General features: G+C 34.6%; 1 non-coding gene across 1 annotated transcript; it reads right to left on the bottom strand.

Moving 5' to 3' along the window:
• Nucleotides 1–1367: 1367 nt before the first annotated feature.
• Nucleotides 1368–1474, bottom strand: LOC128585160 (U6 spliceosomal RNA). Its single transcript, XR_008379902.1, has one exon. It is a non-coding gene; the product is annotated as a U6 spliceosomal RNA (small nuclear RNA).
• Between the last annotated feature and the right edge of the window lie 4761 nt (nucleotides 1475–6235).

Genomic DNA, 6235 nt, shown 5'->3' with positions numbered 1-6235 from the left:
GTATGCAGGTTCCTGTTGTTATTGAGTTCAACTTTTATTCCATGGTGGTCTGAGAAGATGCAAGGAATAATTTCTATTTTTTAAAATTTGCTGAGGTTAGATTTGTGGCCTAGGATGTGGTCAATTTTGGAGTACGTTCCATGGGCTGATGAGAAGAATGTGTATTCAGTTTTGTTGGGATGAAATGTTCTGTAGATGTCTGTTAAGTCCAGATGTTGAATGGTTAAGTTTAAATCTAAAATTTCTTTGCTTAGCTTCTTTTTGGAGGATCTATCCAGCACTGCTAAAGGGGTGTTAAAATCTCCAACTACTATGCAACTGGAGGAAATCAAGTTGCTCATGTCTGTTAGAGTTTCTCTTATAAATTGAGGTGCGTTCTGGTTGGGTGCATAAATATTAATAATTGAGATCTCATCATATTGAGTATTACCTTAAAAAAATATGAAGTATCCATCCATATCCTTCCTTATTTCAGTTGGTTTAAAGCCTATTGCATCTGTGAATAGAATTGCAATGCCTGCTTTTTTCTGCTTTCCATTTGCCTGAAGTATAGATGACCATCCCTTCACCTTGAGTCTATATTTGTCTTTTAATGTAAGATGCGATTCTTGTATGCAGCAGATGTCTGGCTTGAGTTTTTGTATCCAGTCAGTCAACCTGTGCCTCTTTAGAGGACAATTAAACCATTCACATTAATTGAGAATATTGATAAACCTTTCAAGAGTCTGGTGGACATTTTTAATCCTTTTGCGACTGTGGAAGTTGGAATTTGATCATAATTTTCTGGGTGGGTTTACTTTTGTGGTGGAGGATTACGCTGGTCTTTATGGAGGATAGGTCTGAGAATATCCTGGAGAGCTGGTTTAGTTATGGCAAAATTCTTCAATGTGAATGTCATTGAAGTATTTAATTTCTCTGTCATAAATGAAACTCAGTTTAGCTGGGCACAGGATGTTGGGTTGAAAGTTATTTTGTTTTAGGAGATTAAAAGTCAATGACCATCCTCTTCTAGCTTGAAAGTTTTCAGCAGAGAGATCTGCAGTTATTCTAATATTCTTGTCCTGGTAGGTGATGGTTTTCTTTCATCCGGCTGCTTTCAGAATTTTCTCCTTCATATTAACTTTAGTGAAGTTGATTATGATGTGTCTGGGGGATGTCTTGTTTAGGTTGAGTCGTGCTGGACTTCTGAAACTGTCTGCTATCTGAATTTCAGAATCTCTTGGCATGTCTGGAAAGTTCTCCTTCATAATCTAATGGAGAAGAGACTCTGTGCCTTGTGAAGCCACTTCGTCACTTTTGGGGAATCTCTATAAGAATATACATTCTTCTCTTCAACACATAGAACATTCTCTTTTTTCTTTTTTTTCTTTAATATGGAACACTTCACACATTTGCCTGTTATCATTGCGCAGGGGCCATGCTAATATTCTCTGTATCATTCCAATTTTAATATATGTGCTGCTGAAGCAAGTACCACATAGGACATTCTTTAGAATAGACCACATGTTAGGCCACAAAACAAGTCTCAAGAAATTTAAAAGAATTGGAATGATATCAAATATCTTTTTTGACACAATGCCCTGATGGAAAAACTAGAAATCAATAACAAGAGGAACTTTCAAAACTATACAGATGTATTGAAGTTAAACACCATGATCCCTCAACAACAAATGAGTCAATGCAAAAATTAAGAAAGAAATAGAAAATTCTTGAAACAAATGAAAATAGAAATACAACATACTGAAATGTATAGGATATAGCAAAAGTAGCATTAAGGAGGAAGTTTATAGCAATAAACCCAATAAAAAAGTACATTTCAGATAAACAACTTCATGATGCTATTCAAGGAACTAGAAAGGAAAAAATAAACTAACTTCAAATTTAGCAAAAAGAAAGAAATAAAGAAGATTAATGAAGAAATAAACAAAATTGAGATTTAAAAAATACAAAAGGTCAATGAATCAAAATGTTGGTTGTTTGAAAAGATAAACAAAGTAGACAAACAATTAGATAGACTAACCAAGAAAAAAAATAGGAAAGACCCAAGTAAATAAAATCAGAAATGAAAAAGGAGACATGAATTTTAAACTGAAACCACAGAAATACAAAGGATCATTAGAAACTATTATAAACAACTATATATCAATAGACTGGAAAACCTAACTGATATGAATAAATTCCTGGACACATATAACCTAGCAAGATTGAAGCAAGAAGAAATAGAAGACCTAGACAGGCCAATAATAAGTAAGAAGACAATCATTAATACAAAGTCTCCCATCAAAAAGAAGTCCAGTAACTAACAGCTTCACTGATAAATTCTATCAAGCATTATAAAAAGTACTAATACTAATTCTAATTAAACTCTTTTAGAAAATTAAAGAGGAAGAAATTCTTCCAAACTTATTTTATGGGGTCAGCAAACCCTGATACCAAAAGCAGATGAGGACACAACAGAAAATGAGACCTATAGGACAATATCCTTGATGAACATAGAAGCAAAAATCCTCAACAAATACTAGCAAATAAAATCCAGCAGCACATTAAAAAGATCATTTACCATGATCAAGTAGAATTTAAACTGAGGATGCAAGAAAGGACAAAAATAAGATCATCTCAATAGATGCAGATAAAGAGTTGATAAAATTCAATATCCCATTTTGATAAAAACTCTGAACAAACTAGATATAAAAATGGAATATGTCAACACTATAGAGGTTATATATGACAAACCCATAGCCACCATTGTACTGAATAAAGAAAAGCTGGAAGTTTTTTCTCTAAGAACTGGAAAAAGACAAGCATGGCCGCTTACACCACTCTTACTCAACACAATACTGGAAGTCCTAGCCAGAGCAATTAAGCAAGAGAAAGAAATAAAGGGCATCCAAACTGGAAAAGAGGAAGGCAATTGTTTCTATTTGTAGATGACATGATCTTATATATAGAAAACCTTAAAAATTCTACCAAAAACTCTTAGAACTGATAAAAAGAATTCAGTAAAGTTATTAAATACAAATTAATATGCAAAGATCAGTAGCATTTCTATATATAAACAGTGGAAAAAGACATCAAGAAAACAATCCCATTTATAATAGATACAAAAAGAAAAAATACAAATACATTTAACCAGAGAGGTGAAATATCTCTACAGAATAAACTATGGAACACTGATGGAAGAAACTGAAGAGGTCACAACAAAATGAAAAGACGTACCGTGGAACCCTTTATTCTTAGTGAAGCATCACAGGAATGGAGAAGTAGGAATCCTATGTATTCAATTTTAATATGAAAACAATTATTGACAATTAATGACACAGTAGGGAATGGGGGAAGGGGAGACCAGACAGAGAAGGAGGGAAGGGGTGAGGGAAAGGAAAAGAAAAAAAAAAAAAAAAACAGAAAAGAGAATAGTGACTAATTCTCACATAAATTGGATTTAATTTTGACCAAAGTACATTACTTAAACAACAATTTTAAATTCAACTTGTTAATATGTTGCTTAGGATAGTGCATCCTCATTTATAAGTGACATATGTTCGTAATTTCCCCTTTATAATAATATATTTTCTCCAATTTTAATATCAGGTGTACCCAGATCATGTAGAATGATTTTGAAGTATTCCTTCTTTTTCTATTGTCTCTGAGATTTAGCATGATCTGTTTTTCTAAATTACCTTTTACCTTTATTTATAAATATTAGTTGTCTATTTTTTGAGACTGAAAAAAATAATAAGAAGTTAACTGATGACTCAGTACTGAATCTCAGAGTCAAAGCATTCTATAATAGATATACTCTTATTTGACAACGTTAATGTTACTTTCTTTGCGTTATTATTATTGCTTAATTAAAAAAAAGACACACTGTGTTCACGGATGGAAAGAGCTAAATTGTGAAAATGACTATACTACAAAAAGAAATCTACAGATTGAATAAAATTCAATACAAACATATGTCACTTATAAATGAGGATGTCAAAATACCAATGACATTCTTTGTAGAAACAGAAAAAAAAAATCCAAAGATCATATGGAACCAGAGAAGACCCTGAATAGCTAAAACAATTTTGACCAAAAAGAGCAAAGCCGGAGGCATCACGCTCCCTGATTTCAAAATATACTACAAAGCTATGGTAACTAAAACATCATGGTTTTGGTTACTCTGGAAAAACTAGATATCCATATGTAAAAAAATGAAGCTAGACCCCTATCTCTCACTATATATAAAAGTCAAATCCATATGGACTAAAGACTTAAATATAAGGCCTGGAACTATAAAACTATTAGAAGAAAACACTGGGGAAATGCTTTAGGACACTGGTCCAGGCAACGATACTTTGGGTAAGATTTCAAAAACATAGGCAACAAAAACAAAAACAAAAACAAACAAAGTGAATTACATGGAGCTAAAAAGCTTTTACATAGCAAAGAAAACACACAACCAAGTGAAGGGACAACTTAAAGAATGAGAGAAAGTATTTACAAACAATCTATTCAATAAGAGATAATAACCAGTGTGTGTATATATGTATGTATGTATATGTGTGTGTGTGTGTGTGTTTGGAACTCAAGGAATTGCAAAAAAAATCTGATTAAAAAATGGGCAGACGTTTCTCAAAAGAAGAAACAATTGGCCAATAAGCATGTGAAAAAATGCCCACTATCAGTAATCATCAGAGAAATTCAAATCAAAACCACACATTGAAATGGATATTATCCAAAAAATGAAAAAAACAGATGTTGGCAAGGCTACAAAAAAAGAATACTTGTCCACTGCTGGTGGGAATGTAAATTAGACACAATATGAAGGTTCCTCAAAAAACTGAAAATAGAACTACCAATGGGGCGGCGCCTGTGGCTCAGTGAGTAGGGCGCTGGCCCCATATGCCGAGGGTGGCGGGTTCAAACCCAGCCCCGGCCAAACTGCAACAAAAAAAAAATAGCCGGGCGTTGTGGCGGGCGCCTGTAGTCCCAGCTGCTCGGGAGGCTGAGGCAAGAGAATCGCGTAAGCCCAAGAGTTAGAGGTTGCTGTGAGCCGTGTGACGCCACAGCACTCTACCCGAGGGCAGTACAGTGAGACTCTGTCTCTACAAAAAAAAAAAAAAAAGAACTACCAATGATTCAACAATCTCACTACTGGGTATACATCCAAAGGAAAGAAAATCAGTGTATGAAAGAAGTATCTGCACACCCATGTTTATTACAGAACTATTCACAATAGTCAAGATATGGAACCAACCTAAGTTGGTTGAATGAATGAACAGATTAATGAATGAACAGATAAAGAAAATGTATATATACACAAGCCATTAAAAAGCATAAATTCCTGTCATTTGTGGCAACATGGATATAACTGGAGGTGTTAAGTGAAATAAGTCAAGCACAGAAAGACAAGTATCAAATGCTCTTACTCATACATGGAACTAAAAAAGTTGATCGCATAGAGGTAGGGGGTAGGATGGTAGCTACCAGAGGCTGGAAGGAGGGGTGGGATGGTGATGAAGAGAGACTGGTTAATGGATACAAACATACAGTTAGATAGAAAGAATAAGCACAGTAAAGTGGCTATAGTTAACAACAGTTGGTCAGGTGCTGTGGCTCATATCTATAATCCCAGCACTTTGGGTGGGAAGATCACTTGAGGCCAGGCATTGGGGTCCATCCTCAAGTCTAAAATAGTAAGACCCCATCACCACAAAAAATGTTTTTTTAATTAGCTGGGTATAGTGGCACCTGCCTGTAGTTCTAGCTACCCGGGAGGCTAAGGTATGAAGATTTCTTGAGCCCAAGGGTCTGAGGTTCAAGGGAGCTATGATTCCACTATGCCATTGCACTCCAGCCTGGGCTATGATAAAGACTCTGTCTTAAAAACAAACAAATAAAACCCATCAAAATCCTAATCCCAATAATCTATTGTAAATTTCCAAAAAGCGAGAAGATTTGAAATATCCCCATAAGAAGAAATGACAAATGTTTTAGCTTATTCTAATTTGATCATTCTATATCATGTGCATGTATCGAAATATCACATGTACCCCATAACTATGTATAATTGTTATGTATCATTTTATGAAAAAGAGAAAAAAAAAAAAGCAAAACACTGAACACTGGAACAAAGAAGAGAAGCCACCTTTCTCTTGCGATGTCTCTCCAGCACCCTCTTTTGGCAAAGTGCCACGTGTTCTCTGTAAGGGAAAAATGCCATTGGTGCTCTTGATTTTAGGCCTTAGACCTG

This window comes from Nycticebus coucang, chromosome 4, assembly GCF_027406575.1.
Source record: "Nycticebus coucang isolate mNycCou1 chromosome 4, mNycCou1.pri, whole genome shotgun sequence".
NCBI lineage: Eukaryota > Metazoa > Chordata > Mammalia > Primates > Lorisidae > Nycticebus > Nycticebus coucang.
Note: the sequence above shows the minus strand (reverse complement) of the source record. Positions and strands in the feature narration are given on the sequence as shown.